The sequence below is a fragment of the Giraffa tippelskirchi genome, chromosome 3, assembly GCF_054371585.1.
Source record: "Giraffa tippelskirchi isolate mGirTip1 chromosome 3, T2T-mGirTip1v1.2.pri, whole genome shotgun sequence".
NCBI classification, from domain to species: domain Eukaryota; kingdom Metazoa; phylum Chordata; class Mammalia; order Artiodactyla; family Giraffidae; genus Giraffa; species Giraffa tippelskirchi.
The window spans coordinates 36,321,092-36,333,880 of NC_137277.1; the positions used below are offsets into that span (position 1 = coordinate 36,321,092).

General features: G+C 38.1%; 2 long non-coding RNA genes across 2 annotated transcripts in view; both read left to right on the forward strand.

Annotated features, from left to right (window-relative positions):
• The window catches only part of LOC145541703 (uncharacterized), a 109,059-nt gene that overhangs the window by 53,365 nt on the left and 42,905 nt on the right, over positions 1-12,789 (forward strand). The gene's annotated exons all lie outside the window — the stretch shown is intronic.
• LOC145541704 (uncharacterized) lies at positions 2,445-4,229 on the forward strand. The gene is made up of 2 exons (XR_014079225.1): positions 2,445-3,170; positions 3,689-4,229. It is a non-coding gene; the product is annotated as an uncharacterized LOC145541704 (long non-coding RNA).

The following is a 12,789-nucleotide window of genomic DNA, read 5'->3' on the forward strand; positions in this document are numbered from 1 at the left end:
AGTGGTGTCTGACTCTTTGCAACCCCCCAGACTGTAGCCCACCAGGCCCCTTTCTCCATGGGATTCTCCAGGCAAGAATACTGGAGTGGGTTGCCATTTCCTCCTCCAGAGGATCTTCCTGACCCAGGATCCAGCCCATGTCTCTTGCATTGGCAGGTGGATTCTTTGCCACCCTGTCACCTGGGAAGCTCTAGTGATGCTATAATACTTGCTATCAACCATCAAACATGTTGAATAATTCACTAGGAGAGGATATTTAAAATTTCTGTTGTTCTTTATTCCCAATGACCCAAGTTTCCTGCTCATATCATTTCCATTCTGTCTGAATAACTTCTTTTAGCAATTCTTTTGGAGCAGCTCTGTTGGCAATGGATTCTCTTAGTTTTTCTTCATTTGAGAATGTCTTTATTTCATCATCATCCTCCAGGTTTTTTTTTTTTGCTGGATATAGAATTCTGAGTTAACAGGGTTTTTTTTCCCTCTCTCAGCCCTTAAAGAAATATGATTCTACTTTATTTTGGCCTCCATTGTTTCTTTTCTTTTTTTAACATTCATCTTTATTTATTTATTTGGCTGCACCAGGTCTTAGTTGCAGCATGTGCGATCTTCAATATTCATTGTGGCATGCAGGGTCTTTTTTTAGTTGTGGTATACAAACATGTGGGATCTAGTTCCCTGCTGCTGCTGCTGCTGCTAAGTTGCTTCAGTCGTGTCCGACTCTGTTGCGACCCCGTAGACGGCAGCCCACCAGGCTCCTCCATCCATGGGATTTTCCAGGCAAGAGTACTGGAGTGGGTTGCCATTGCCTTCTCCTCTAGTTCCCTGACCAGGGATCAAACCCTGGCCCTCTGCACTGGGAGCACAGAATCTTAGCCACTGGACCACTATGGAAGACTCCAGAAGTTGTTTTCCAGTATATTTTTAGGAGTAAATTTCCTCTTTATTATTATTTTTTAGTTTGAAAATACATTTGCATTTTGGCGTGTTCACATTTCTTGGTTCACCTGTGCCTTCTTTCAGTGTGATAAATACCCAATCCCATTGTTTTCTGGCTTCCATTGTTGCTATTGAGACTTCTGTTGTCATGCTAAGTCTTGCCCTTGGTGATGATCTTTCATTCTTTATGGCTGTTTTCAGGACCTTTTCATCTGTGGTATTCTGAAATTTTACTCCAATGTTTCTGGTTATCAACTTATGTTCATTTTTTTCTCTTTGGGATACACTTATCTGTGAGTTTTAATGCTTCATTTGTTCTAGAATACTGTTAACCAATATTGGTTAAAATATTTCTGTTGTCTCTTACAACCATACTTTCCTTTCTAAACTTCAGTTATTTCTATGGTATACCTTCTCATTTTATCTTCCATGTCTCTAAATCTTTCATATTTTTCATTTCCATATCTATTTTTCTCATATTCTGGATATATCCTTTTGACAAATCTTCTAATTCTCTAATCCTTTCTTCAGTTGTCCCAAATCTGCTTTTTAAGCCATCCTTTAAGACTTTAATTTCAACAATCCTGTTTTTTCTTATTTCTAGAATATATTTTTTCCTGATCTATCCATTCAATCTTGATCATCTTTTTATATGCTTTCATTTGTAAATCAACTCTTTTTACTCTTTAACATTTCTTATGTGTATGTGTGTTCTATATTCTGTATTTGTCACTTTAAAATTTTAATTAATTTATTTATTTGATGTGCTGGATCTTCATTGCTGCACGCAGGCTTTTCTCTAGTTGTGGTGAATGGGGGCCACTCTCCAGCTGCGGTGCACAGGCTTCTTCTGTTGCAGCTCCCAGGCTCTAGAGCACAGACTCAGTGTAGTTCTGATGCACAGGTTCAGTTGCTCTGAGGCATATGGGATCTTTCCAAACCAGGGATGAAACCCATGTTTCCTGCTTTAGCAGGTGGACTCCTTACACCTGAGCCACCAGGGAAGCCCTGTATTTGTTGCTTCTAACAGCTTTATCCCCTTGGAATCTAACTCTGTTTTTTTCCTTGCTACTTCTGATTTTTACTCATAGTGGCTGGCTTCCTTATATAGTTGATAATCTTTGTGAATCCATTGATTTGATTGATTGCCTGCATGCTCAGTGGTGTCTGACTCTTTGTGATTCCATGGACTGCAGGCTCCTCCATCCAAGGGATTTCCTAGGCATTGCTTGATCTTAGTATGTGGAAGAAGCTTTCTTCCAGAGAGTGTTTGCTTTGGCTTCTGGAATAGTCAGGGAGTGCTCCAACGTAAGACCACTTTATCCTTTTTTTGACGGTATTGGCTCAGATTAGGAGTTGCATGCTGGTGTTTCAAGGTTAAATGCCCCCTACAACATTATTCCCCTAGAAATCTGGACTCTGTGCATCCCTGCCTTTCCTGGCTGCCTGACTACACAGGCTGAAAACTTGCCTCTCTTTCTCCACAACACTCTAGCTCCCTGCTAACCAGCACATGTAAAAGAACCATTTAGAATTCCTGGAAAGGAAATTTATACTCACTGAAAACCAAAACAGTATACATGAAAAGTTCTAGACTGAAAACAGTCTATTTTACTAAACAGTTATCATTCAATTCAAATTTATTTGCATGATGTTGAGCAAAGTCAGTTATGGTATTTTGTTGTTAAGTCGCTAACTCACATTAAGTCATAACTCTTTGCGACCGCATGGACTGCAGCACCCCAGACTCCTCTGTCCTCCACTGTTTCCTGGAATTTGCTCAGATTCGTGTCCATTGAGTCAGTGATGCTATCTAACTATCTCATCCTCTGCTACCCCTTTCTCCTTTTGCCTTCAATCTTTCCCAGCATCAGGGTCTTTTCCAATGAGTCAGCTCTTCGAATCAGGTGGCCAAAGTATTGGAGCTCCAGCTTCAGCATCAGTCCTTGCAATGAATATTGAGGGTTGATTTCCTTTAGGGTTGATTGGTTTGATCTCCTTGCAGTCCAAGGGACTCTCAAGAGTCAGCACCACAATTCCTAACCATCAATTCTTCCGTTATTGTCCAACTCTCACATCCATATATGACTACTGGGAAAACTATAGCTTTGACTATATGGACTTTTATCTGCAAAATGATGTCGTTGCTTTTTAATACATTGTCTAGTTTTGTCATGGCTTTCCTTCCAAGGAGCAAGCATTTTTTGGTTTCTTGGCTGTAGTCATTGTCCACAGTGGTTTTGGAGCCCAGGAAAATAAAATCTGTCACTGCTTCCACTTTTTCTCCTTCTGTGTATTTTGAATATCTTCTATCTCTTTATTTCCTTCCACATTTGTTCTTTTTTGTATTTGCACCTTCTCACTTCCTCAGTTTTGTTTGGGCTAATGAGTTATTTGCTTTTAAAAAAAGTATTTTAGATTTATATAGTAGTTCTGCTTTTCTTGTTTTCTAAAATTTATTATAATTTGTTTTTTCATTTATTCCTTTCTGCAGCATTCCTTTAGTTTATTTTGTTATTATTTTCTAATTTTTAAAGAGGAATTCTGATTTCTGCATTTTGTTTTGAAATATGTATTTAAGATGATTAAGTATTCCTCTGAGTACTACTTGAACTGCATTTCATAGATTCTGGTATATATTCTTTACATTATTTTTATTATTATTTCCATTAATTCCTTAGTTTGGGGTATGTTTTCCTTTTGACCCAATAATTATATGAAAGAGAGTTTTGGGACTTCCCTGGTGGTCCAGTGGTTAAGAATTAGCCTTCCAATGCAGAGGATTCGAGTTCAATCCCTGGCTGGGGAACTAAGATCCCGTATACTGCAGGGCAACTAAAGCCCGTGCTCTGCAACAAGAAGCCCACACGCTGCAGTGAAGACCCACCACAGTCAAATAAATAAATAAATAGCCCATAGGAATATGGGTGAATGAAAAAAAAAAAGAAAGAGAGTTTTATTTTTAAACTTCCAAATAGAGAGGACTCTTTGATTTTCTTATTAAATTCATTTGTTGCAATGTTATTATAGGATAGTTTGTGCATTATTTCTGTAGGTAGGGGGTTGCAATAGTCCTTAAGTGTTAAATATGATGAATTTTCATAAATATGATTGGACACTTGAAAAAATGGAGTGTCCTCCACTTTCAGGATGCAGTTTGTTATATATTAGTAAGGTCTACTATGTTAATTATATTGTTTAGAGTCACTCTGTTTTTAGCTTTTTAAAATATTATAACTTGTTTTGGATTGGATGAGACAAGTAAATGTGAAAGCCTCTTTTAAAAAAAAAAATAATGTATTTATTTATTTGACTGCTGCGTCTTAGTTGTGGCATACAGGATCTTTTAGTTGAAGCATATGTGACCTAGTTCCCTGACCAGGGATCCAACCCAGGCCCACCCACTCCCTGCACTGGGAACATGGAGTCTTAGCCACTGGACCACCAGGAAAGTCCCTAAAGCTTCCTTTTTATTAGCATGTTTCTGTTTCCTTTTCCTTGCTTATCTTGTAATTTCTGCTGTATAAAGGTTACTTTTATGTTATTTGGAAAATCAGTATTCATAACTGTTATATTTTCATTGCCAGTTGTACCCTTTAGCTTTCTAAAGTAACCTTGCTTTCTTGGCTCATAGTCCACCTTGTCTATTATTAAGATGATGACTTCTGTTTTAAATAGTTTGTTGTATACCCTTGCCAATCTTTTAATCTTTAAAATAAACTCTAAGATTGATTTTAGAGTTACAGGAAAATTATGAAGATTGTACTGAGAGTTTTCACGTACCTACACACCCTAGTTTTCTCCATTATTAAAATCTTAGATTAGTAGAAGGCTTTAAACATGAAGAGAGTAGAAGGAAGCAAATAACACAAATTGATAATGTAGAAGATGGAGAAACAAGAATACATATAAAACATTTAAAAATAAAACCAATAAAATAAGCAAATATCAAAGGAGCTTAATTTTTTTTTCCACAAAGTCAGAGAATAAAAATAAGCCACATTAGGAAAGAATAAAAAAAACATTACTTATACAACATAGGTTTAAAACAAAAGCAAAAACAAAAACCAACCGAGAGTAACTGTAGCAGGGATAGAAAAGAGGGAGTGCTCTAGGAATCCCTGATAATTTTCAGAGCCTGCTGCTGGAACTTCATCATTTTGCTACGTCTGGTGTTCATGCTGTAACATTTTATCCAGTTAAGTGTCAGCGGTCCTCTTTTTAAGTAATCGGAACTGTTGCTTCGATTTCAGCCAGTCCACATAGTGAAAAATGTAACCCATCTACCTGGTCTGAAGATGAGACGCTCTAGAACCACACATTTTAATTCCTCAGTTTATTGTTCACGGTTTAAATAGAGAGCCCTCTAGGGGGCAGCAGTGGAATAACAGGAGCTGCTGTTTGGCTGTTGCGGAGAGAGGAGACAAAATGGTGACCTCCAGTCTAGAGCTTCTAGCTCAAAGAGAACACTTAGCATTACAACCCTTGACCCTTTCTCTTACTGTTTACAGGTGGCCACCATGTCACATACGGCAGTGTAAACCATTCACGGAGAATCCAGTGTGAGTGCCTACCTGGATTTGGTGCAACAGTACCACCCTGCATGAGTACAGATAGAGTAAGAGTTAAGAACTGATCCAAGTCACATCAAAGGAATGTGACCAGGATTGCTGAAGGTGGTTTGAGCCTGGTATAAAAGGAGGGGAGAAAGATGATTGATGGGAAAATTAGGGGTGTGGAGTTCATACAGGAATCAACATTAACAAAGATTTAGAGCCTCTTATGTCCAATGATGCCTGGGCAGATTTTGTCAGTAAAAGAAGAATGATTGTACCAGATTCTCCTGGCAGATTATGGTGGGCTTTTTTTTTTTTGGAAGTATAGTTGATTTACAGTGTTGTGTTAATTTCTACTATAGAGCAAAGTGATTCAGTTATGTGTATATATATATGTACATTTTTTTTAGCATATTATTTTTCATTATGGTTTATCATAGATACTGAATATAGTTCTCTGTGCTGTGCAGGAGGACCTTATTGTTTATTATGGTGGAATGATTTGAAGACTGGAGTGAGTCCTTGGCCTACTCACATTCAGTCTTGATAGTTTAATTTGGGTCTCAGTAATCCTGGTCCAATTGTCTGCTTAATTTCTTCACGTAAATGTCCATTGTTCATCTAACTCAATTTTTCTCCACTCCAGCCCAGTCATGCCCATACTCATAAACTCAGACTCAGTCTTTTAATTTCTTTCATCCACTCCTTTTCTGAAACTCAGTCTTCAAGTTCTTTTAATCTTTACCTCACAGAGTTTCTCCAGAAAAGCTTATGACCAGTGAAAAAATTCTGAGAGTTTATTTCTGAGACTGTCTTTTATTATCCTTCTGAGAAGGCAAGTTCTAAGCTCAAACTCCACCTCCTGCTGGATGAGATGGTGACTGAGTTGTTGAAAGGTTGGCAGCAGTGGGTGATTTTTAATGGGCCATATGTGTCTGTTTCTACCTTATTAACTGTATTATGTTGTTATTGTTGTTTTGTTGTGGCACACGGACTCTCTAGTTGTGGCTCACAGGCTCCAAAGCGTGTGAGCTCAGTAGTCGCAGTTCACAGGCTTAGTTGTTCCATGGCATGTAGGATCTTATTTCCCTGACCAGGAATCAAACCCACGTCCCCTGCACTGCCGGGGAAGCCCCATTCTTTTTTTTTACGGCTGAGTATATTGGGAAGAAAAAATATATATATATGATATTTCTTAATCCAACCATATGTTAATGGGCACTTGGGTTGCTTCCTTGTCTCGGCTGTTGTAAATGTGCTGTGCTGTGCCCAGTCGCTCGGTCGTATCTGACTCTCTTGTGACCCCATGAACTGCAGCCCACCAAACTCCTCTGTTCGTGGAATTTTCCAGGCAAGAAACTGAAGTAGGTTGCCATTTCCTACTCCAGGGAATCTTCCTGACTTAGGGATCGAACCAGAGTCTCCTGCATCTCCTGTATTGGCAGGCAGATTCTTTTACCACTGAGCTGTTGTAAATAGTGTGTATCAAAGTTTTAAGTGAGAGTCCCAGAAATTCATGTTCTGTTAACAAGGCCCCCCTCTCCTTCCTCATCCTCCCCAAACCCCTCACCGTCTTTATCTCCGGATCAGAGACTGAAATTCCATGTCCTTTATCTATGTTTATATCAATTGTTATAAGAACAGGTTTAGCGTTGTTAACATGATTCTTCTCATCGCTAGAAGTATTTATTTATACTTTCATCCCTTTTTTTGTTTGACCAGTCTTGACAGAAGTTTGTCAGTTTTGTTAGTCTTCTCAAGGAGTCAGTTCTTTACTTTATTGATCCTATCAAATGTATCTTTATTCCTAATGATTATCTTAAAATTTTTAATTCATTGTTTCAGCTCCCTGATAGTTTATGGATTTTTTCTTCTCCTTTTTCTAACTATCATGGTGGTCTGAGGTCTTTGAAAAGGGAATAGATTGGGGCTAATATACTGATGCTGTTCTCTATGCAGCTGGGCTTTAGGTATTCATAGGGAAGGTCTACACTCTCATTTCTGGTCTTGTGTCCTTTGCTGCCGAGGGTAATTGATAAATAAAACAATATTTTAAATACAAAATGATAATAAATTTGATGAAGTGTTGACAGATTCCCAAAGTAGAACTAAATCTTCCTCAAGAATAGAAAATCTAAATATATTTTAAACTATTAAAGAATTTTATCATATAGTTAAAAATCTTCCTACCAAAACAAACAAGCAAACAAAACAACAGCAACAAAAATCACACACACACACACACTCAAACAGACCTAGAAGTTTTAGAGAGTTGTGTAAAATATTCTAGGAAAAGATAATTCCAGTCTTAGATAAGATATTTCCAAAAATAGCAACAACAACAGAAAGAGAAACACTATCCAAATAACTCTACTGGGCAGTTAAAACCTTGACCAAATCAGAGAAGGATTGCTTAAGAAAAGAAAATTATAGGCATTTCTTTCAGTAACATAGAGGTAAAAATTGCAAAATGTTAACGAATTAAATTCAGCAGTATAAAAAATGACTGGGTTAGATACATCTCAAATGTACAAAGTTAGCTTAAGACTTAAAAAGTCATGTAGATGCAGTACAATGTCAATCAAAATCACAACAGGTTTGGACTTTCCTGGTGATCGAATGGATAAGAATCCGCCTGCCAATGCAGTGAACATGGGTTCGATCCCTGGTTCAGGAAGATCCCACTTGCTAAGGGGTAACTAAGCCCGAGTGCCACAACTACTGAAGCCTAAATGCTCTAGAGCCCATGTTCTGAAACAAGAGAAGCCACTGCAGTGAGAAGCCTATACATCGCAGCTTGAGAGCAGCTCCTGCTCATCTCAGTTAGAGAAAGCCTGTGCACAGCAACATAAGACCCAGAGCAACAACAGCAACAAAATCACAACAGGTTTTCTTTATGGAACTTCACAAACAGAATCTAATATTTATATGGAAGGCCAGAAGTCAAAGAAAAGTGAAAGTACCCTTAAGGACAAATTAAATGAATATGTATTTTCAAATAATAGGCTATGTTCATCATAAAAATGTAGTAATTATGTTAGTGTGGAATAGAGAAAGACAAACTGATAAAGGAAATAAAATAGCCAGAAATAGTCCCATTCATACATGGCAACTTGATTTATGTCAGCATTATAACCTAGTTGGGAAAGATGGACTTCTCAACAAACAGTGCTTGGATAACTAATTATCCAGGTGGGAAAAAAATGGAATTGGACCATTATTTCACACCATATCTTAAAATTTTATTTTAATTAATTAATTAATTTTTGGCTGCGGTGAGTCTCTGTTGCTGCGAGTGGGCTTTCTCTAGCTGTGGCAAGGGGGGCTACTCTTCCTTGCAGTACACAGGCTTCTCATTGCAGTGGCTTCTCTTGTTGCGGAGCTTGAACTCTAGTGCATGTGGGCTTCAGTAGTTGTGATGCACAGGCTTAGTTGTCCTGTGGCATGTGGAATCTTCCCGGAGTAGGGATCAAACCTGTGTCCCCTGCATTGGCAGGTGGATTATTCACCACTGGACCACCATAGAAGTCCCCATATTTTAAAAAAGTCAGTTTCAAGATGAATAAATGGAGAAGTCAGGGTTCATGCAAAGCCACAGAAAGATAGATACTATATAATTCCACTTGCACAAAATACTTAGAAGAATCAAAATCATGTAGACAGAAAGTATAATGGTGGTTTCCAGGGTCTGGGGGAAGGGTAGGATATAGAATTATTGTTTAATGGCTATAGAGTTTCAGTTTTATAAGATGAAGAGAGCAGTGGATGATGGTGATGTCCACACAACAGCGTGAATGTATTTAATGCCACTGAACTGCAATAGTTTAAAATGGTTAAGGTGGCAAATTTTATATTATGTCTATTTTAACACAATAAAAAAAGAAAGAAAGGAAAAAGAATTCACAGATAGGAAAAATCCTTGGCTCACTTTTTCCTTGAATATTTTGAAGGGATAGACCCACTGCTATTTGGCATTGACTACTGTGACTTGATCTTCTTGCCCTTCTGCCTACAGGATTGTTTACTCATCTTTAAAATCCAGTAACTTTAGGGATATACCTCTGAGTTGACAATTCTAGGTCAGTTTTCACTGGTACTTGATTTTTCCTTTCAATATGTAGATTTTTATTTCAAGAGAGATTTCTTCCATTATATACATTTAACATATGTATTCTATTCCATTGTTCTATCTCATTGTTTCTTTTCTAGGAATTGCAATTAATCTGTCTGTTCTTTACTCTCAGTCATTCATACCCATTGTGTATTTTCCCTCTAAACCTTTCATCTTTATTTTTGTTTGCATTATGTTTTATTAGCTTTTAGATTTCTAACCTTTATACTGTGCTTTCTATGTCTAGTCCCTGTTTTGCTCTTCCTAATTTTATATTTCTTCCATGTTTTTTTCTTTTGCCTTGTGTTTCTTCCCAGAATTCTGCTAGTTCCCTACTTTATATATATATATATATATTTCTTAAATATTTTTATTTTCTTTTTTGTGCTCCTGATCTTCCCCCTACCCTGTGTTCTCTTAATTAACTCTTTTTTTTCATATTCCATTGATTTTATTTATTGAAGTATAGTTTATTTACAATATTGTATTAATTTCTGCTGTACAGCAAAGTGATTCAGTTATATATATATATTGTTTTTTAAAAATGATTATATATCTATTTATTTTTGGCTGTGCTGGATCTTCATTGCTGTACTTGGGCTTTTCTCTAGTTGTGGTGAACAGGGGCTGCTCTCTAGTTGTGGTGCGCAAGCTTCTAGTTGTGGTGCGCAAGCTTCTAATTGTGGTGACTTCTGTTGCAGAGCTCTGGTTCTAGGGCACGCTGGCTTCAGTAGTTGCAGCACATGGGCTCAGTAGTTGTGGTGCACGGACTGAGTTGCTCCGCAACATGTGGGTTCTTCCTGGATCAGAGATCCAACCTGTGTCTCCTGCATTGGCACGTGGATTCTTTACCACTGAGCCACCATGGAAGTCCATATATACCTTCTTTTTTAATATGCTTTCCATTACAGTTTATCATAGGATATTGACTATAGTTCCCCATGCTGTACAGTAGGACTCTGTCGTTTATCCATTTTATATATAATAGCTAACATCTGCTAACACCAACCTCCTGCTACATCCCTTCCCCAAAACCCTCCCCTTTGGCAAGTGCAGATCTGTTCTCTGTATCTGTGAGTCTGTTTCTGTTTCATCAATGGGTTTCAGTTCAGTTAAGTTGCTCAGTCGTGTCCAACTCTTTGCGACCCCATGAACCACAGCACGCCAGGCCTCCCTGTCCATCACTAACTCCCTAAGTCCACCCAAACCCATGTCCATCGAGTCAGTGATGCCATCCAGCCATCTCATCCTCTGTTGTCCCCTTCTCCTCCTGCCCTCAATCTTTCCCAGCATCAGGGTCTTTTCCAATGAGTCAACTCTTCACATCAGGTGGCCAAAGTATTGGAGTTTCAGCTTCAACATCAGTCCTTCCAATGAACACCCAGGACTGATCTCCTTTAGGATGGACTGGTTGGATCTCCTTGAAGTCCAAGGGACTCTCAAGAGTCTTCTCCAACACCACAGTTCAAAAGCATCAATTCTTCAGCGCTCAGCTTTCTTTATAGTCCAACTCTCACATCCATACATGACCACTGGAAAAACCATAGCCTTGACTAGATGGACCTTTGTTGGCAAAGTAATGTCTCTGCTTTTTAATATGCTATCTAGATTGGTCATAACTTTCCTTCCAAGGAGTAAGCGTCTTTTAATTTCATGGCTGCAGTCACCATCTGCAGTGATTTTGGAGCCCAGAAAAATAAAGTCAGCCACTGTTTCCACTGTTTGTTTCCCCATCTATCTGCCATGAAGTGATGGGACTGGATGCCCTGATCTTAGTTTTCTGAATGTTGAGCTTTAAGCCAACTTCTTCACTGTCCTCTTTCACTTTCATCAAGAGGCTCTTTAGTTCTTCTTCACTTTCTGCCATAAGGGTGGTGTCATCTGCATATCTGAGGTATCAATGGGTTAATTTGTGTCATATTTTAGATTTCACATATAAGTGATATTGTATGATATTTGTCTTTCTCTTTCTGACTTACTTCACTTAGTATGATAATCTCTAGTTGCATCTATGTTGCTGAAAATGGCATTATTTTATTATTTTTATGGCTGAGTAGTATTCCGTTGTGTATATGTACCACATCTTTATCCATTCATCTGTTAATGGACTTTCAGGTTGTTTCCATGTCTTGGCTATTGTGAATAGTGCGCATGTACTTTTTTGAATTAGAGTTTTGCCTGGATATATGCTGAGGAGTGGGATTGCTGGATCATGTGATGATTCTGTTTTTAGTTTTCTGAGGAACCTCCATACTGTTCTCCATAGTGGCTGCATCAACTTACATTCCACTAACAGTATAGGAGGGTTCCCTTTTCTTCACACCCTCTCCAGCATTTGTTTTTTGTAGAGTTTTTGGTGATGGCCATTCTGACCAGTGTGAGGTGGTACCTCATTGTAGTTTCAATTCCATTTCTCTGATAATTCTCCTAGTTCCCTTCTTACCTCTTCTTTTTGATATTCCTTCACAGTTGTGATTAAATCATGAGGTTTTTTTCTGAACTCATATTGGAAGTATAATTTTGATCTGCTCCCTAGCAGTATGTTCTGGTGAGAGTCCTCTTCATACAGAAGATATTTTTGTTCTTTTCCACATGTGTCTCTGTACAGATGCAGGTGGAAAAGAACAAGAAGAATCTTCCAGGGTGTGCAACTCCTGTTTTTAAGGACTGTTTTCTTAAAATGTGTTTTCCTACAACTATAAGCAGAATTCAAATGGATTCTATTCTAAATCCTACATGCCCCTATTTATTTCACTGGCCCCTGTCAAAGGTACAGACCTAGTCATCCAGGGTAACCCCTTGACATATACATTTCACATGTCTATTTTCCTTGGTGATTTCTCAGTTCTACCAATAGGCCCTCCCTGCCTTCTCCTTTCTTCCACGCTGCTCTCAACCCTGATTTATACAGTTTCCTATACAGCTTTGCTGGTATTAAATGGTTTGGGCAATCAGTCAGAACTTCCCTAATTTAGGTTTAAAAGGTTTAAGAAAACCCTTGAAGGATATCTTAATTACAGGAAGAAATTTTTGTTCCAGGAAAGCATCTTTATTTTTCTTCCTTGGAATGTGAATGAGAGGACAGGAAACAAACTAAGATCTTTTTTCCTACCTCCTTCCCTCACCATGCATAACCAACTTTATTATTTAATTAGATCTTTTCATTTATTTTATATATCTTTTCAT